The sequence below is a fragment of the Heterodontus francisci genome, chromosome 12 (assembly GCF_036365525.1).
Source record: "Heterodontus francisci isolate sHetFra1 chromosome 12, sHetFra1.hap1, whole genome shotgun sequence".
NCBI classification, from domain to species: domain Eukaryota; kingdom Metazoa; phylum Chordata; class Chondrichthyes; order Heterodontiformes; family Heterodontidae; genus Heterodontus; species Heterodontus francisci.
In genome coordinates, this window is record NC_090382.1 from 115,934,601 (window position 1) to 115,956,444 (window position 21,844).

Sequence of the window (21,844 nt, forward strand, 5' to 3'; positions counted from 1 at the left end):
CGTTTTTTGTTAATAATTATTTTGTCAGAGCTGAATCAGAATCAATAGTGATAGACTGAGATATAGACATAAGTAAATTTATCAGAATTGCTTTATTGGAAGAAATGAAGAGCGCTCTTAATTTACTTTGTTGTTTCTGTATTTTAGAATCCAGCACCTAGTTTAACAGCCTGTCAAGATGAATAAACTAGTCTTGGCTACCTACCATTAATCTCTGCCCCTTCCTGTTCCATTCTGCTTTTCTGTTTTCCATGAATCTTCTGAAGTACTATCCGCTCCATCTAATAAAATTCTCCTGATTTGGAGATCACTGCCTTTATGTTGGCTGCCCTGTCTTCAGACACATATTACAAGCAGGTGGAGAAGTTGCACCAACATTGGCCATCTTGGGTTAAATTGATGGAGTGGAATCTCTTCCAATTGATAAATAATCCAGGCTGCTCTGAGGGGGCCCTGATTGTCAAATGTGTGCAGTCAATGACTCCCTGTACCTGTGGGAATCCAGCTACTGCAGCAAATGCAAGAGTGCTCTGTGTCTGAGTGACTCATCAATGTCAAAGTAGACATAAGTGACAGCCTTGGCAAACATGACATCGGTCAGCAGATTCCTGAAAGCAGCTGTAGGTGAAGGAATTCAGGGCTGGGGTGATCTTGACTGCTACTGGCAATATGTGCCCACCTGGCCCACTGGGAAGGAAGTCTTGTTCCAGGAGGCTGCCAATGTCAGGAAAGACCTGCTGTGAAAATTGAGCCTCCTAAGGCAATATTGCTCAATCATGTTGAGGAAGCTTATTCTCTGTCTGTACACCCTGTGCTGGGGGTATCACTTCCTTCGAACTGGAGCTCTGTATCCAGCCCCTCTGTCCTGTGGAGCAGCGGGGAGCTGCGGAAAGGTCAGATGCTGTTGGTGTTGCTGTTCCTCTTGTTCCTCATAAGAGGTCCATGCTATATCTGCATAAGCTGCTCCCATGCTGCAGTGAAGCCTGACAGTAGAGAAGATCAGATCAAGGTGAATAAAGTTCAAGGTATGCGAAATGACTTCCAAAAAGTTGGAAATCACCTGTGATGCAATGAAATCAGGCTTTCAGAACAACTGTTGTGAGCACAACCTTTCACATAGGCAGGGCAGCAGCTATGCAGTTTCACAGTTTAAAGGCTTTCCAGCCTGTCAGTTTCATTGGTCAATGCCTTGTTGACCCTGACGAGTTTCGCACAGCTCAAGAAACCCATACACTGGCTGTTAATGCCAGAATCCAGGCTTAAAAGCACAATTAATTATTGTTTGAATATTTAAATGAGTGATCTGGTTTTCCACTCGCCTTGGAATGCAATCTGGTAAAACCCGAAAGTGGGCGGGATCATGTTGGGTTTCTGACCCGATGGCATTTTCAGCCATTTAAACATCCCCCCACCCACACCTAAATCCACCCCCATTCACACACTTCACAGTCTTTATTCGTTTTTTACCTGACAAGACACTTAATTTCAAAATAATTCATTGCATGAGCGAACTTCAGAGGTGTTGCTGAGAAACATGATAAGGTGCTATATAAATGCAAATCTATTTTCCAGGTCGTTAAGATAATTGGCAGAAGAATCAGAGGGAAGATAGGAGCCATTGTTATGATCTGGAATGTGCTGATTGTAAGGGTGGTGGAAGTAGGTTCAATAATAATCTTACATGAAAAATCGGATAAGTGTACGCAAAAGAGGAATTTGCAGGGCTATGGGCTAAGAGTGGGTAATGGAACTAATTGGATAGCTCTTTCAAAGACCCAAAACAGACACGATGGGCTGAAAGGCCTCCTTCCATGCTGTAATATTCTATGATAAAGTAATGTTTTTCCCCACACTTACACAACGGTGCAGAAATGCAGCAATGCTTGATCTCTAGCTTAGAGAGACAAGGGTACAGCAAATTCAAGTTACATTGGTGGCTCTATATCATTCTCTAGCCAGGATTTTAAAAAGGAACCGTGGATCTCAAGGCAGTTAAATTTTGATATTAACAAGAGGTTATTGGGACAGCCAATGATGAAGTTAAGAACCTGGCATTAGGAGTGTCACTGAAAAATTCTCTGGGTATATTAAACTTTGCTACAGTGTAATTGTAGATTGCCATTACTTTGCAGTCAATGAAAGGCAGAATCAGTGTGAGATATCGATCAATCGTTTCTCGCAGATTGCCAGAAATCAAATCCAGTGACTGGAGTGTACCAGATTTTGTTATGCCAATGTGCAGTCAAATTCACTTCACATCATCATCGAACATGCAGAACATTCTACAGTTTTTGTGGTGAATCAAAATGACCTTCCAACCTTTGCAATCCAAAGAGACTATTCATGTTAACCCTCTTATTTTGCCAAAGGCAATTATTTCTTTCTAATTATTCACTGTGCAAAACACCCCTGTAATATCCCAGTGCTAATTAATTTAATTGATACAGCAAAAAAGCGACTCAGAGTGAATCATTTTTGCCTGTTGCTGTGGAGAGATGATTAGCTTCTTTGATCAGCCAAACTTGGTGGTGTACTGGCTACAGTGCCATTGAAATTGAAGGGTTTTTGCGCACTTTTAGATGCTCTTTCTCTCTTTAGAATGCTACTCACACATAGAAAACATATTTTCCCCCAAATTGTCTCCCTGGCTCTCCTAAAGGAGTGTTGCAACTTGGCAAGCCCTCAACCAAGTGACCACTTTTCATGTGGTAGACCAAACAATGAGTACCAGTAAGCTATTTACCTGGGTTTGGAATCATCGTTCAACCTGAATAATTTCACTGGAAGTGTGCCTGTAACTCTGGGCCCGAAGGGGGTGGATTTAAGTCCCACTCCAGAGACTTGAGCACAAAAATCTAGGCTGAAGTCCCAGTACAGGACTGAGTTAGTGCTGCACTGTCAGAGGTGCCGTCTTTCGAATGGGACATCCACCCTCTCAGCTGGACATAAAAAATCACATGGCACCATTTCAAAGAAGAACAGGGGATTTCTTTTCAGTGTCCTTGGCACTATTTATTCCTTAATCAACTTCACTAAAACAAATTATCTTGTCATTGCCTCATTGCTGTTTATGGCATCTTCCTGTACACAAATTGTATACTGTGCTTCCTATGTTACAACAGTGGCTGCACTTCGAAAATATTTCATCCCCTGTAAAACACTCTGGGTGATGAAAGTAGCTATATAAATGCAGGTCTAGCAGATGATCCATTCAATGTGCCAGATTCCTTGGTCTCTTGCACCTGGCTAACTCAGTACAATCAGGCATGATAGCTACTAACTTAGAGAAGGTGAAAATCAGCCATGGCTCTTGATCCTGATTGTTATCTGGCAAACACTGCTGAACTGCATGTATGCACATGTGCTTGGACCAGGGTCTATTGTGATACCCTCTATGGTTGAGATCCAAGTATGCCACAGCTCACATGGGAATAACTTGCCACTTGGATATTCTATCATTGCACCAATGCCCTTGGTACTGTATCATATGAAGAGCAGCCACTTTCAAGAGAGAAAGCCAGAACATTGTTGCGATGAAGAGTGCCAGGTTGGCCATTGTTGGCAGAAGGTCCTCGCAGGGCAACAATTGAATTAGTGTATTGATGGCCTGTAGACAAGGGCTGAGTGGGCTGTTTGCCTACAGCTTGAGATAAGATAGCAGAGGGTAAGTAAAACCATGTAGTTCTGCTGCCGGGTGAACATTCAAAGAGAGATTCAATGCTTGGCACAACACTAGAGGCAGGTCTTTAACACTACAGAGTTACCTCTGACCAAGCTCTTAGAATGAGAGGCAATACTCTAGCAAAAGGAGGCTAACAAATGGGCATTGAAGTATCAGCATATTCTTGCCTTGATACATGTCCCTGAGTATCATTCATACTTGGCTTGTTAATGCAGCATAATTAAAAAGATTTTTTAAAAAACCAAAAGGCATTTTATTTGGTTGGATATTTGATTTGTTGCATGAAAGAATTTCACATTGTAATTCTGCACTGTTGGAAGCAATTGTTACCAAACAGAAATAAAACTTAATGTGCGGTATTAATGTCTTCTTAATTGGCCACAAATGAGCCTCCAATTTGAGTGCCCATGTTACAACTATAATGGACTGATGTTTTGCAATCTGTGGAATAAATCATTTTCCAAAACATTCTTTGGTTCGGAGTTGGAATTGCCCGATTATGACACATTGATGAAAAGAATTACAGCTTTAACATTTCCTGATGCAGTTTCAGATCCGAGCTGCGTTCTTTTGAAGCTGCTCCCACTTGACAAGAGTTTATCTGGTGATGATTGAACAGTCCCCTTACCTCCGCCTGTCCCTTTCCAAAGCCAACAACGTAGGGGGAGGTGGAGCCAGGTGGGAGACTTCCTACACTGTGACTTCCCACATTTCTGGACTAGGAGCATAGAATTCACACAGAATTTACAAAAGAGGCCATTCACCCCAACTGTTCTATGCTGGTGTTTATGTTCCACATGCGCCTCCTCTCATCCTGCTTCATCTAATCCTATCAGCACATCTTTCTTTTCCTTTCTCCTTGATGTGTTAATCTAGCTTTCCCTTTAAGGCATTTATACGATTTGCCTTAGCTCCATATGGTAGCAAGTTCCACATTCTCACCACTCTCTGGGTAAGTACATTTCTCCTGAATTTCCTACTGAATTTATGGGTGACTCTCTTATATTTATGACTCCTAGTTTTGGGAACATCTTTTCTACATCTATCCTAACAAACCCCATCATCATTTGAACCTTTTGTTGGGCAAAAGAGTCCCAGCCTGTTCAATCTTTTCAGACAGCTATAACCTCTCAGTTCTGGTATCATCCTTATAAATCTCTTATGCACCATCCCCAGTACTTATATAAAAAGGATATAGCATCTTTCACAATCATCGAACTTTCCTGAGTGCTTTACGGCCAAACTTTTGACTACACTTTTGAAATATAATGAAGGAAACAAAGCAGCCAATTTGCACAGAGCAAGATCCCACAAACAGCAATGAGATAATGACCAGATAATCTGATTTTCTGATGTTGATTGAGGGATAGATATTGGCCAGGACACCAGGGATAACTTCCCCCTCTTCAAAATAGTGTCATGGGATCTTTTACATCCACTTGAAAGGGCAAATGGGGCCTCAGTTTACCATCTCACCTGAAAGTTGGTGCCTCCAACAGTGCAGCACTGAATCAGTACAACACTGGAACACCAGACTAGACTTTTGCACTCATGTCCTGGAGTGGGATTTGAACTCAGAGGTGAAAATGGATTTGAACTCAGAGGCATTCTAACTCAGAGGTGAAAATGTGACCACCTGAGCTATACAATGGAGACTAGAGATGTGCACACTATTCCCAAGTGTAACATAACTGAGGTAGTACAAAAGTTTAGCATAATTACAATTGAATTCCATTCCTCTAGAAATGAGCCCCACTGCTTTGTTTGCAGTTTCTAAAGCTTTGTTATCCTGCTTTGCTACTTTTAATGATTGGTGCTGATATGTCCATTTAAAGCAGCCATACTGGCTATTCAAGTAATGAAAGTGGGTCCCACCGCAGTATCCAAGCCAGGATCATGGTCTGACGGAAGTTTTAAATTTAGCCCCCTGACAAAGACGGCCATTATGTAGGGTAGGTCATGGCTTTGTGCGATAGTTAGCTCCTTTTACATCTCTCCCAGGTTTTATTTCCAATGACTTCAATGGGGAGAGATGTAAAACAGACTGTTGATTCGCTATCACCCATTTTATACCATTTGCAGGGGTCACCCTAGATTCCCTCCTGGTTAAATGGGTCACTTGCCTTGTCCCTTCAAATTAAGGAGCCTCATCCTGTACCTGACAACTTTGAAATGTTCAGTGGGAGAATCCTGGATATAGCTCCTCCGTGGATTTCAAATCCCCTCACTTTTTCTGCTCCCCCATCCTGGAAATGTTCACCAGTCCGACTGTGATATCAGCTCAGTGCAGACCTATGTCATCCTGGTCCCCACAGTTCAGTTTCACATTGGACAGCACACTTATTCATCGAAGCACTGAAGAGGACAATGTTCCTGCGTGATCATCAATTCATTGCAATGACACTGCATGGGGATGAATTTGGTCATGGACTTTCACAACCTACCCAATTCTCTATTCCATTAATTTCAATCTTGACCCCCTTGATTTTCAGTCTCTGGCAGATTTCAAATGCTACAAATTTACTGTGAACACTGCTGATTAAGCCACTTTCACTGAGGTACGGAAGAGGGTGATTGACGACATGCTCCAGCATCTTGGTTATGCCTAATTCGGGCTTGACTATCCTTAATTGAGTTTGAATGTGCAACATCAAAGCAATCAAGACACTATTCCTTCAAGTACTGTGATTAAATGAACAATAAAACAAAGAGCAGGTGGGGAAATTGTTATGGATCCCTCTAACGAGGTTTATTAATTATTCTATACAGCTGTGGAATCTTCCTGCTGAACCAAAACATCTGGAATCTGTTCAATTAGCCACATGCCATGGAAGTAGCCTGAGAAAAGCTTGAAAATAAAATAAAAATACTGCGGATGCTGGAAATCTGAAATAAAAACAGAAAGTGCTGGAAATACTCAGCAGTCTGACAGTATCTGTGGGAAGAGAAGCAGAGTTAACGTTTCAGGTCAGTGACCTTTCATCAGACCTGGCAAAGGTTAGAAATGAAATAGGTTCTAAGCAAATAAAGTGGGGGTGGGGGAAAAGAGAACAAAGAACAGAGGACAGATAGGACAGAGGGCCAGAGAGATTAACTGACAAGGAGGTCAGAGGGCAAAGGCAAAGAGAGTGCTAATGGTCTGGTGAAAGACAAAGCATTAGTGCAGAGAGAGTGTTAATGACAGAATAATGAGCAGCCCTAGCCAAAAACACAAACAAGGAAAAACCAATAGGCAGGCACATGGTAAAAAACAAAAAAAAGAGATTGAACAAAATAAAATAAAAATAAAAAAGGGCCAGTCATGCTCTGAAATTATTGAACTCAATGTTCAATCTGGAAGGTTACAGAATGCTTATTTGGTAAATGAGGTGCTGTTCCTTGAGCTTGCCTTGATGTTCACTGGAACCCTGCAGCAGGCTAAGGACAGAAATGTGGGCATGAGAGCAGAAGTGTGTGTTGAACTGGCAAGCAACAGGAAGCTCAGGATCATGTTATCGGACTGAGCGGAGGTGTGCCACAAAGCAGTCACCCAGTCTGCATTTGGTCTCCCCAGTGTAGAGGAGACCACATTGTGAGCAGCGAATACAGTAGATTACATTTTTTTAAAAATTCATTCATGGGATGTGGGCGTCACTGGTCAGGCCAGCATTTATTGCCCATCGATAATTGCCCTTGAGAAGGTGGTGGTGAGCTGCCTTCTTGAACCGCTGCACTCTTGTGGGGTAGGTACACCCACAGTGCTGTTAGGAAGGGAGTTCCAGGATTTTGACCCAGCGACAGTGAAGGAACGGCGATATAGTTCCAAGTCAGGATGGTGTGTGACTTGGAGGGGAGCTTGCAGATGGTGGTGTTCCCATGTATTTGCTGCCCTTGTCCTTCTAGTGGTCATTGGATAGACATATGGATGAAAATGGAATAGTGTAGGTCAGATGGTTTCACAGGTCGGCGCAACATCGAGGGCCGAAGGGCCTGTACTGCGCTGTAATGTTCTAATTCTAGTTGGTAGAGGTGCTGTCTAAGGAGCCTTGGTGCATTGCTGCAGTGCATCTTATAGATGGTACACACTGCTGCCACTGTGCGTCGGTAGTGGAGGGAGTGAATGTTTGTAGATGGGGTGCCAATCAAGCAGGCTGCTTTGTCCTGGATGGTGTGGAGCTTCTTGAGTGTTGTTGGAGCTGCACCCATCCAGGCAAGTGGAGAGTATTCCATCACACTCCTGACTTGTGCCTTGTAGATTGTGGACAGGCTTTGGGGAGTCAGGAGGTGAGTTACTCGCCTCAGGATTCCTAGACTCTGACCTGCTCTTGTAGCCACGGTATTTATATGGCTACTCCAGTTCAGTTTTCGGTCAATGGTACCCACTAGGATGTTGATAGTGGGGGATTCAGCGATGCTAATGCCATTGAATGTCAAGGGGAGATGGTTAGATTCTTTCTTGTTGGAGATGGTCATTGCCTGGCACTTGTGTGGCGCGAATGTTACTTGCCACTTATCAGCCCAAGCCTGGATATTGTCCGGGTCTTGCTGCATTTCTACACAGACTGCTTCAGTATCTGAGGAGTCACGAATGGTGCTGAACATTGTGCAATCATCAGCGAACATCCCAAATTGAAGGAGGTTAAAGTAAATCACTGCTTCACCTGGAAGGTGTGTTTTGAGCCTTGGATGGTGAGGAGAGAGGAGGTAAAAGGGCATGTATTACACCTCCTGTGATTGCATGGGAAGGGGACAAGGTGTCGGGAGTAGTGGAGAGTGGACCAGGGTGTTGCAAAGGGAATGATCCCTTTGAAATGCTGACAGGAGAGGGGAGGGGAAGATGCATTTGGTGGTGGCATCACACTGGTGGTGGTGTAAATGGCAGAGGATGATCCTTTGGATGTGGAGGCTGGTGGGGTGGAAAGTGAGGACAAGGGGAACCCTGTCGCGGTTCTGGGAGGGAAGGGAAGGGGTGAGGGCAGAAGTGCGGGAAATGGGTCAGATACGGTCGAGGAACCTGTGGACCACAGTGGGGGGGAATCCTTGTTGAGGAAAAACGAAGACATATCAGAAGCGCTGTTGTGGATTTAGGGCCCCGTCGCCGGAGGTCCCGTCCTTGCAGAGCTGCTGGCCAATCATGCTGTAGCTGCAGCGACCAGATACTGAGGAGCGGTGCTGGAACCAGGCTTAAGGTAGGTCAGGATGGGAGGGGTCTTGTGGGGTGGGGGTTGCGGGAAATGGGAGTTCGGCAGCAAAGTCAGGGGGGTGGCCTTCAGCGGCACCCCACCCCCACAGCCGGGAAGCAGCCTGCATGGTTTCTCATGCTATGCTTTCCGTGTGGTAACAGGGCACCTCCCCACCACCCCCCACACACACAGCTAATTGGAGCTACAGTGGGAAGATGCCCTTAATTGGGGATTAATTTCCCAGTTAAGGGCCTCAATTGGCAACGGATCGGGAAGGCTGTTCACAGGCCTTCTCAGCCTGGATTAATTTTCAGTGGAGGCGGGATGCTGGCAGAGTCACCCCGCACCCCCCCCACACCCCCCACCACCACCATCCCATCTGATTTTATGCTCTCCCCACTTCCAAACACGCCGCGGGGGAGAGTGCAAAATGCCCTCCAGTGTGTATGTAGATGCCTGGCGAGGACCAAGGTCATCCTGAACTGCATTTTGCTCCACAGTTCTGTTGGGTAGTCCTGCTCGGGGCGATAGGAGGTCAGGGATGGGAAAGAGATCAGAGGAGGCCTAGAAGTCCAAGTGAGATGAAAGACCTCGGCACCGGGACCAGCGGTGATTCTGGTCAGACATTGCTTTTATGAAATTCTGGGCTGCTTTGTATTGGTTTTCCCTGAGACAATCAGCAGTGGTGTTGGCTACGTCAGGTACAAGAGGCAGCAGAAACAACACAAGGAAGAACAATTGAAACCTGAGCTATAAGGAAAGACAATGGGTATTGGGAAACTTTACAATGGAATAAACGAGACTTACAGGTGATCTTATTCAGATATTTACGAAATTAAAGGAATAGACTGAATCCTGGACGTCCAATCATAACACAAGCTCCAAAAACAAGGAGGAGTTAATTCTTGTTTAGATGAGCAAAGTTTAAAACATGGCAAAGTGATAACGAGGCTAAATATTCGGCTTCGCCCACACACTCGACTAGGATAATCCCGCTGAAACCCAGAAGATGGGGAATGTTGAATAGCCTACTCAGAGAGGCTGTGCAAATGAAGGATATGACAAATTTCGGAAGGACGAAGGGCAAATTTTTTGATAGGCAAGGTTGACAAAAGGTGTGAGAAATGAGGCATGGGATTTCAAGTCTTTGAGAACAGCCCAGTGAATAGCAACAGTCCCGGGTTCCTAGAGACAGTGGTGAGGAGAAGGTGTTTATTTAACTACGTCTAGTGATGTGACATGAGTAATGATTGTCTCCTGGAGCTTGCTTGGTTGCCTTAAGGGAGCCAGGGAAGAATTTCCCAGACTTCCTGCTGAAATTGGATTCATTTGTATTCTCAGGATTCTCTTTTCCTCCCCACAGAATCAGCATTGTGATTCAGGACAGTAGGTTTTGGCCTGTTTCCTTTCCTTTCACATGTTCACATAGGCAATGACAAGCTTTGTACCCAGCTCAGATACAATGAGCACATCAGAAGCATTACAACTTGTTGCTGTCTCGGATAACCAGAGGGCACAGATTTAAGATAATCGGCAAAAGAACCTGGGGAGAGATGAGTTATGATGATGTGGAATAGTGACCTGAAAGGGTGACGGAAACAGATTCATAGAATCATAGAATGTTTACAGAACAGAAGGAGGCCATTCAGCCCATTGAGCCCATGCTGGCTTTCTGTAAGGGCAATTTACCTAGTCCCACATCACTGCCCTTTCCTCGTAGTCCTGCAAATCTTTTCCCTTCAGGTGATTATCCAATTCCCTCCATAAAATCATAATTGGATCGGCCTCCACCACACTCTCAAGCAGTGCATTCCAGATCCCAAGCATTGGCTGCATAAAATGTTTTTCCTCATGTTGCTGTTCGTCCTTTGGCCAATCACCTTAAATCACTGTCCTCTGGTTCTTGACTCTTCCACCAATAGGAACAGTTTCTCTTTATCTTTATATCCGTCTTTACCAAGGAAAAAGATGCTGCGCAAGACATAGTTGAAGAGGAGGTAATTCATATGCTTGAAGGTTTAAAATTGATAATGAGGAGGTATTAGATAGGCTGTCTGTACATAAAGTTGATAAAGTACCAGGACCGGATGAGATGCATCCAAGGATACTGAAGGAAATGAGAGTGGAAAATTGTGGAGGAACTGGCCATAATTTTTCAGTCTTCCTCAGATTCAGGGTTGGTGCCAGAGGAGAATTGCAAATGTTACACCCTTGTTCAAAAAAGGTTGTAAAGATAAGCCCAGCAGCCACAGGCCAGTTAGTTTAACCTCGGTGGTGTGGAACCTTCTGGAAATGATAATCCGGGACAAAATTAATAGTCACTTCAGCAAATACGGGTTAATTAGGGAAAGCCAGCACAGATTTGTGAAGGGCAAATTATATTTAACTATCTTGCTTTGAGTTTTTTGATGAGGTAACAGAGAAGGTTGATCGGGGTAATGCTGTTGATGTGGTGTACATGGACTTCCAAAAAGCATTTGATAAAATGCCGCACAACAGACTTGTGATCAAAGTTATAGCTCAAGGAATAACAGGGAAAGTAGCAACATGGGTACGAAATTGGCTGAGTGTCAGGAAACATGGAATAGTGGTTAATGGATATTTTTTGAACTGGAGGAAGGTTTGTCGTGGAGTTCCACAAGGTTCAGTGTTAGGACCCTTGCTGTTCCTGATATATATTAATGGCCTAGGCCTTGGTGTAGAGGGTACAATTTCAAAATTTGCAGATGATACATAACTTAGAAACTTAGTGAACTGCAAGGAGGATAGTGTAGAACTGCAAAAGGGCATGGACATGTTGGTGGAATGGGTGGACAAATGGCAATTGAAATTTAATGTAGAGAAGTGTGAAGTGATTCATTTTGGTAGGAAGAACACAGAGAGACAATATAAAATAAAGGGTACAATTCTAATGGGTTTGCAGGAGCAGAGGGACCTGGGCGTATATGTGCATAAATCATTGAAGTTAACAGGACAGGTTGAGAAAGCGGTTAATAAAGCATACAGTGTCCTGGACTTCACTAATAGGGCAAAGGGTACAAAAGCAAGCAAGTTATGTGAAACTTGTACAGACATTGGTTCGGCTTCAACTGGAGTATTGTGTCCAGTTCTGGGTACCACACTTTAGGAAAGATGTAAAGGCATTAGAGAGAGTGCAGAAAAGATTCATGAAAATAGCTCCAAGAATGAGGAATTTCAGTTCCATAGATAGATTGGAAAATTTGGGACTGTTTTCTTTGGAGAAGAGAAGGTTGAGAGGAAAATTGATAGATGTATTCAAAATCATGAGGGATCTGGACAGAGTAGATACGGAAAAACTGTTCCCATTGGTGGAAGGATTGAGAACAATAGGGCATGGATTTAAGGTAATTGGCAAAAGAAATAATGGCGACATGAGGAACTATTTAACGCAGCGAGTGGTTAGGATCTGGAATGCACTGCCTGAGAGAGTGGTGGAGGCAGGTTCATCTGAAGCTTTCAAGAGGGAATTGGGTTGTTGTCTGAAAAGGAAGAATGTGCAGGTCTACAGGGAGAAGGCGGGTGAGTGGCACTAGGTAAATTGCTCTTTTGGAGAGCCAGCACAGGCACGACAGGCCGAATGGCCTCCTTCTGAGCTGTAACAATTCTGTGATTCTGTGATCTACTCTGTCCAGAGCTGTCATTATTTTGAACACGTCCATCAAATCTCCTCTCGACCTTCTCTTCTCTATGAGAAACAGCCCCAGCTTCCCCAATCTATCCACATAACCGAAGTCCCTCATTCCTGGAACCATTCTCATGAATCTTTTCTGCACCCTCTCTAGTGCCTCCACATCTTTGTACCCAGAATTGGACACAGTACTCCAGTTGAGGCCAAACCAGTGTTTTGCAACCTATAATGTCTATTCAATAGTGACTTTCAAAAAGGAATTGGATATATACTTAAAAGGAAAAATTTGCAAGGAGCAGCAGTGTGGGACTAATTGGATAACTCTTTCAAAGAGCTGGCTCTGGCATGAAGGGCCGAACAGCCTCCTTTGGTGTTGGAAAATTCCATAGTTCAGCAAACATTCTCCCCAGGACCATCTACATTGAACACATTAAAGAGATCAAGCCTGGAGCTTGAACTGCACAATTCCACAATAACAACTCCCAATCTGAATAAAAAGGGAACTTTGGGAATATTTCAATCTACAAGAATTGACAAACTGCTCCATGCATTCAAAGCATGTTTTCTTTCAGAAGCTCTGCTTCACCACAGTAAAGTGTTTGGGGGTATTTTTTTTGCACTCCTGTTGAGGTCAGTGCTGAGGAAAGTGCTTCTTGAAACTAAAACTGATCAGCACTCTGCAGTTACACGGTTGCACCCGATTCTAGTGGCACAACAGGTGGTACCATCCAGGGCATTTAAGCATAAACTGGCAGTATACAAATTACTGTTAAAGCCACGGAGCCGGGGGGAAAATCATCATTCCTGATTTTAAAAAATTTGAATTAAAGCAGCCAGTGCATTGACAACAAAGTCCTTTGAATTTTCTCAAGGATTAAAATATGCTTGTTGGTTTCTGAAAAAATGAGCATGTTTTTGCACTCCATCTTGCAAAAAAATATATAGTTTCCAGCACTGCATGTCACTCACAGCTATATCTTTTGTCAGTTTTCAACCAGCCTTCTTTTTTATTCATTCATGGGATGTGAGTGTCGCTGGCAAAGCCAACATTTATTGCCCATCGCTAACTGACCTTGAGGAGGTGCTGGTGAGCTGCTTTCTTCATGAACCGCTGCAGTCCGTGTGGTGAAAGTTCTCCCACAGTGCTGTTAGGTGGGGCATTTCAGGATTTGGACCCAGCGACTATGAAGGAATGGCTGATATATCCTCAGTAAGGATTGTGTGTGATTTGGAGGGAAACTTGGAAGTGATGGCATTCCCATGTGCTTGCTGCCCTTGTCTTTCTAGGTGACAGTTATGGGTTTAGTAGGTACTGCAGAAGAAACCTTGACATGTTTCTGCAGCCCCGGTATGCCGGTGGTAGATGGTTATTATAGAATGCAGTTGATTTGGTTGCCAGGTTTGCTTTGTTTATCCTTTTGACATGGATTTGAGAGCATCTAAATGATCCAACATTAATAACACTTGCAGTTGTATAGTGCTTTTAAACATTGAAAAATACTCCAAGGCACTCCACAGAGATGTGTGGAAAACAGACACTGACCTAATAAAGGAGCTGTTCAGAGTAGTAGCCAAAAGCATGGTCAAGGAGGTGGGTATTATGAAGGGTATTAAACAAGGAGAGGAAGTTGGAAAAGTTTAAAGAGGGTATTGCAGCAAGTGGAACATGAGCAATGGTGAAGTAAAAGAAGGAAGGTAGACAGAACACAGAAAAGGCCAGACTCAGCATTTAGGACTTGTAGATTTTAGGGATGTGAATGAGATTGGGAAAGGGTGAGGCTATGGAGCAATTTAAAGACAAGTGGGGGATCATTTTAATTTTTGGCGTAAAATGGAGCAAAATACTTCTGTTATTGACCCCATCCAATTCATTTACATTGATAAGTTAGACAAGAAAAAACTGTTCCCATTAACTGATGGTACAAGGACTAGGAGACACAGATTGAAGGTTTTGGGCAAGAGATGCAGGGGGGAATGTGAGGAAGAACTTTTTGAGCAGCGAGTGGTAATGACCTGGAACTCGCTGCCCACAAGGGTGGTGGAAGCAGAGATAATCAATGATTTCAAAAGGAAATTGGATGGACACTTGAAGGAAATCAACTTGCCGGGCTGTGGGAATCAAGCATGGGAGTGAGACTGACTGGATTGCTCCACCGAGAGCCAGCATGGGCTCGATGGGCCAAATGACCTCCTTCTATGCCATCTATGACTCTATGAAGCTACAGCTGACACTTACACTGGGACACTGCAGTCTGTATCAATAGTGGCATGCTGGTCCACAACATGCAATTCTGTGTAAGTATCTCTGGTTGATCTTTTCACCTCTCTAACATGGTACTGAGGCCTCTAAGCACCAGTTGAGGGCTCGTTTGCCACTACAACAGGAGTGCGAGAGCTATGATATAAATGCATCTGGAATCTGGAGTCAGAGTCAAGCTCGATACTGTGTGGCAAGGGAGTCTCTCATTCTGCATCACTCTGGAGCCAGACTGAGCCTTACCTGTGGATTTACATGGCGTCAGTTTAGCATTGACGCAAAGCTTGGTTTTTATAGCTCAGTTCCAACACTAGTGCATTTACAAAATTAACCACTGAAGAGTGATAAAAGTACATAGTGACATCAATCATGCCTGGAGACCGCACTACTGTAAGTGACTGGATCGATTTTACACACGTAATTTCTATGGAACTATCCTGTACTTACTACATTTTGCTGAAAAATTCTTTCTTTGGGCCTCCTTATCTCGAGAGACAATGGATACGCGCCTGGAGGTGGTCAGTGGATTGTGAAGCAGCGCCTGGAGTGGCTATAAAGGCCAATTCTAGAGTGACAGACTCTTCCACAGGTGCTGCAGAGAAATTTGTTTGTCGGGGCTGTTGCACAGTTGGCTCTCCCCTTGCGCCTCTGTCTTTTTTCCTGCCAACTACTAAGTCTCTGCCTTTATTAGGAGATATTGCTGCAGTTTTGGACCTGAGTTCTGTTTACTGTATTACATAGTAGTTAGGTCACTGAAACAGACCATTCAGCCCAACAGGTCTGTACTGGTGTTTATGATCCATATGAGCCTCCTTCCACCCCACTTCATCTAACCCTATCAACATATCCTTCTATTCCTTTCATCCTTTTGTATTTATCTAACTTCTTCTTGAATGTATCTACGCTATTCACCTCAATGACTCCATGTGGTAGGGAGCTCCACATTCTAACCACTGGCTGGGTAAAGAAATTTCTCCTGACATCCCCATTGAATCTATCTATACTTATGGCCTTATATTACTGGTCTCTCCCACAAGTAGAAATATTTTCTCTACATCTACCCCATCAAACCCCTATATAGTCTTAAAGATCTCTATCAGGTCACTCCTCAGCCCTCCCTTTTCGAGGGGAAGTGCCCCAACCTGTTCAATCTTTCCAAATAGGCAGTTCTGCACTCATTCAAGTAAATCCTTTCTTTGAACTTTCTCCAGTGCCTCTCTATCCTTTTATAATTTGGAGATGAGAACTATTCAGAGTACTCCAAGTGTGGTCTAACCAAAGTTCTACAAAAGTTTAGCATAACTTCTCTGCTTTCCAATTCTATTCTCCTAGAAATGAGTCCCAGTGCTTTGTTTACTATTTTGATCACCCTACCAACCTGCATCACTGTGTATTTCATGGAGGCTCTTTTTAAATAGGCTCTATGGACTGTTGTTGTAAAGCACTGTTTATGCCAGCTCTGTTTACTGAATAGACCTTGTTTGCTGTAAAATGCACTGTTGGCTGTGAGTCCTGCACCCTTCACTCCCAAATCCCACTAAAAATAAAACTAGTGGAAGTTTCAGTATAAGGTGGTAATTAATTGGTTTGGTACATAAAACAACATATCCTACATTCGGTCAGGCCAGTCAAATGGTGGCCTATTAAATAGACATTCGTACCTCAGGGTTTTCTGCTCACTTGGTTGCAGGAAATTTCTTTTCTCTCCAAGTGAAGATATTTATTACTATTGACATTGATAAAGGATGAAAAATTAGGAGACATGTCCAATCCCCTGCATCAATTCATGAGGCAATCTGTTACTTTGAAAGATCTTTTCGTCTCAAAGGTTTATGGTATCAAACAATTCTTGGTAAATATTTCAATCGATGTTTAAAAAACCCTGATTCAGGAAAAGTTTAACCAGGGTATTGAACACAAAGGGGAATGCTGCACACTCTGTCTATGTGCTTTCCAGTTACAGGCTAGACTACAAACTGTGATTTACTGATGTTCTAAATCAGTAAGTGCACTGACTGCTGGCAAATTCAGCTTCAGGCAGCAGAAGGTCCAGGTTTGAAACCCCAGGCTGTGTTGACTGAGAAAGAATTTATTTAGCACCTTTCACAACCTCAGGACATCCTAAAGATCTTCACAGCCAATGAAATACTTTTGAAGTGTTTTTTTTTGTTCTTTCATGCGATGCAGGTGTCACTGGCAAGGCCAATATTTGTTGCCCACCCCTAATTGCCCTTGACAACTGACTGGCTTGCTAGGCCATTTCCGAGGGCAGTTAAGAGTCAACCACATTGCAGTTGGTCTGGAAAATCACAGGTAGGTCAGACCAGGTAAGGACAACCGATTTCCTTCCCTAAAGGACATTAGTGAACCTGATGGGTTTTTACATCGACAATGGTTTCATGGTCACCATTAGTGTTAAGATTTTAATTCTAGATTTATTCATTGATTTCAAATTTCACCATCTGCTGTGGTTGGATTCAAACCCATGTCCCCAGAGCATTAGCCTGGGCCTCTGGATCCCTAGTCTAGTGACATTACCACTACATCACCACCTCCCCGAGTAATTACTTTGGTAATGTAGCGAAAAGTGGTAACCAATTTGCACACATCGAGGACCCATAAACAGCAATTGGGCGAATGACCAGGCTGTCAGATTTAGTGCGCTGGTTAAGGGATAAATATTGGCCACGACACCGGGAGAGCCCACTCTTCATTGAATAGTTTTTTATTTTTATTTTATTTTGAGATACAGCACTGAAAAAGGCCCTTCGGCCCACCGAGTCTGTGCCGACCAACAACCACCCATTTATACTAACCCTTCAGCAATCCCATATTCCCCTACCACCTATCTATACTAGGGGCAATTTACAATGGCCAATTCACCTATCAACCTGCAAGTCTTTGGCTGTGGGAGAAAACTGGAGCACCCGGCGAAAACCCACACAGACACAGGGAGAACTTGCAAACTCCGCACAGGCAGTACCCGGAATTGAACCCGGGTCCCTGGAGCTGTGAGGCTACGGTGCTAACCACTGCGCCACTATGCCATGCAATCTTCTACACTGTCATCAGAAAGATGGTAACCCTGAAAAGGCCTCAGCTTACAATATCACTTGGCATATATAGATCAGAAAAAGAGGAGGCCATTCAGCCCCTCAAGCCTGTTCTGCTATTCAAAGTTATTGTGGCTGATCTGCGACCTAACTCCATCCATCCGCTTTTGTCCCATATCCCTGAATATCTTTGGATAACAAAATCCATAAATCCCAGATTTTAAATTAACAAATGATCCAGCATTAATTGCCATTTATGGAAGAGAGTGTTTCCTAATTTCACTCCTGAAAGGTCTGGTTCTAATTTTTAGACTCTGCCCCCTAGTCCTCGACTCCCCAACCAGTGGAAGTAGTTTTTCACTATCTACCCCATCTGTCCCCCTTAATATCTTGAAAACTTCAATCTAATCGTTCTTTAACCTTCTAAATTCCAGGGAATACAACCTAGTTTGTGTAATCTCTCTTCATAATTTAACCTTTGGAGTTCAGGTATCACGCTGGCAAACCGAGACTGCACTCCCTCCTAGGCCAATATATCCTTCAATATATGGCACCTCTGCTATTGCAGCACTCCCTCACTCTGCACTGACTTACTCACATGTCTGGATGTGGGGCTTGAACCTGTGCTCTTTTGATGCAAAGCTGAATGCTACCCACTGGGCTAAGGCTGCCACCTCATCTGTATATAAGTCCATGTGTGAAGAGCAAGCAGGAGGGCCAAGTCACCCACCCCAGCAGAAGCTGGCACCAGGAAAGAAGAGAAAATTGAAAAGATAAAGAAGAAATTAAAAGCACAGTCTGTAGAGGATGGTGTTTATACCAACAACTGCCACTAAAAATTGTTTCAGAAATACTTGACATGTTGCAAGTGAGTATTTTCATTTTTATAACTTTGATTTAATTTTGCAGAGGACCACATTACGAAAGTGGGTGATGGTGGACATTTGTATCGGCTGCTGTGGAGAAAATTGTGGTCATTACTGGTCTTCTTCTTCTTTGGCCTCCTTGTCTCGGGAGACAATGGGTAAGCGCCTGGAGGTGGTCAGTGGTTTGTGGAGCAGCACCTGGAGTGGCTATAAAGGCCAATACTAGAGTGACAGACTCTTCCAAAGGTGCTGCAGATAAAATTGGTTGTCGGGGCTGTTTCGCAGTTGGCTTTCCCCTTGCGCTTCTGTCTTTTTTCCGGCCAACAGCTAAGTCTCTTCGACTCGCCACACTTTAGCCCCGCCTTTATGGCTGCCCGCCAGCTCTGGTGATCGCTGGCAACTGACTCCCACGACTTGTGAGCAATGTCACAGGACTTCATGTCGCGTTTGCAGACGTCTTTAAAGCGGAGACATGGACGGCCGGTGGGTCTGATACCAGTGGCGAGCTCGCTGTACAATGTGTCCTTGGGGATCCTGCCATCTTCCATGCGGCTCACATGGCCAAGCCATCTCAAGCGCCGCTGACTCAGTAGTGTGTATAAGCTGGGGATGTTGGCCGCCTCGAGGACTTCTGTGTTGGAGATATGGTCCTGCCACCTGATGCCAAGGATTCTCCGGAGGCAGCGAAGATGGAATGAATTGAGACATCGCTTTTGGCTGACATACGTTGTCCAGGCCTCGCTGCCATAGAGCAAGGTACTGAGGACACAGCTTGATACACTTGGACTTTTGTGTTCCATGTCAGTGCGCCATTTTCCCACACTCTCTAGGCAAGTCTGGACATAGCAGCGGAAGCCTTTCCCATGCGCTTGTTGATTCCTGCATCGAGAGACAGGTTACTGGTGATAGTTGAGCCCAGGCAAAGCAGTTCGTAGAGTGCTGAGAGTATAGCAGGCTTGGCATTCTTAATTATTTCAGGGGTAATGTGGTCCTTCCCAGGGGCTTTTCCGCTGGCTATTACCGTTCTGGTATAACTGGTCATTACCGTTCACATCATAGTTAATGCAAGGACACAGGAGGATATTCATTGAAATAGGATCCATTTCAAAGTGTCCCAGCTGTATTATATATCTGTACACAATCTGTATGGTACGCTCGGAATTCATTTCAATTCCCTCTTTCACCATGTTTTATCTGAGGAAAGCAAGCAATTGACGTCACCTTGAAGGGTCAGATGGGTAAATCTACAGACCAAGGTGCCCCACTATCAGATGTGTCAACTGTAGCTCAGTTAGTTGTGCTCTTACCTCAAGGGACAGAGGTTGTGGGTTAAAATGCCACTCCAGTGACTTGAACACATAACGTAGGCTACAGTTCCTTACTGAGGGAGTGTTGCACTGTCAGAGGTACTGCCTTTCAGATGAGATATAAATCCATGGCTCTGTCTGCCATCTTTAGTCAAAGGTTGTGAATTCTCTACCTCAGAGAGCTGTGGATGGATGTTTAGTCATTGAGTATATTCAAGACAGAGGCCAGTAGATTTTTAGATATTCTGGGATATGGAGATAGTGCAGGAAGGTGGAGTTGTGATAGAAATCAACATGATCTTGCTGAATGGTGGAGCAGATTCGAAAGACTAAATGGCCAGCTCCAGCTCCTATTTTTTTATGTTCTCTTCAATGAACGTAAACAATCCCAAGACACTATTCCAAAAAAGAGCGGTCACATTCTCCTTGGTGTCTTAGCTAATACTTATCCCTCAAGCCTCACAACGAGATTATTTAGTGATGATCTCATTACTGTTTGTGGGATCTTGCTGTGTACAAGTTGGCTGCTGCATTTCCTACATTGAAACTGTGACTACGCTTCAAATGACATTACTGGCTGTGAAGTGTTTTTGGATGTCCTAAGGTTGTGAAAGGCACGATAGAAATTTAAGTCCTCACCTTTAGGTTATTCTCTTTCTGAGACAGTCCCCATCTGTGGCTTTTGAACTGTGGGGTGAATAAAATGGAACACATGCATGTTATCACTTGTGGCATTCTCATTTGCCAACAGTAGTAACTGGATTGGGATCGGGAAACCCTCACTGGTTTTCTCCATCCTCACCAAGGGGCCATGACGCCAATTGTAGTACCTCTGACATTTGAGGTTAACTAACTGATGCTCTGACCTTGATCTTCCTACCTACACAGTTAATTCTTATAAGTACCTATGCTTTAGCTTGGCAATACATGCATCGCATGGTGCAATACTGAGCCTTACAAAGTTGCTGTTGTTGATTGCTATCCAGTGATCACTTACTAGAAACACACATGAGCACACATGTTGGATGAGCTCCTCATCGGACATGGGTAAATGACCTGCCAATGCTTCATGATCCTCCCACCTGATTATAATGCCACTACATAAACCATATTGTCTTTTTTGCTATAATCAATAATTATTTCCATTTATACAGTGCCTTTCACAAAGGAAGGGTGAACAGCCAGCAGTCGTGGTCCACATCGGAACCAACGACATTAGTAGAAAGAGGGATATGGTCCTGCAGTCAGAATTTAGGGAGCTAAATAAAAAATTAGCAAGCAGGACCTCAAAAGTAGTCATCTCCGGATTACTCCCAATGCCACGTGCAAGTGAGTACAGTTGGATAAGACAGGTGAATGCGCGGCTGGAAAGATGGTGCAGGAGGGAGGGATTTAGATTCCTGGGACATTGGGACTGGCTTTGCGGGAGATGGGACATGTACAGGCTGGTGGGGTTGCACCTGAACCGGGACTGAGTTACTTGCGGGAAGTTTTGTTGGGGAAGGTTTAAACTAGTTTGGCAGGGGGATGGGGACCTGAGGGTAGACTCAGTTGGGACAAAATCAGAAATGAAAATGAAAGGCAGAAAATTAATGGATGAGCCTGGAAGACAGAGGAAACAAAGGTTAGAAGTAAAAAAAGTTAGGCAGTGCTCAAGGGGATCTATTTCAATGCAAGGAGTACAGCAAATAAAGCAGATGAGCTGAGGGCACAGATAGACACGTGGCAGTATGATATCATAGCTATTACAGAAACATGGCTTAAGGAGGGACAGGAATGGAAGCTCAACATTCCTGGTTACAGGGTTTTCAGATGTGATGAGGTGGGGGGGAATAAGAAAGGAGGAGGAGTGGCAATTTTGGTCAAAG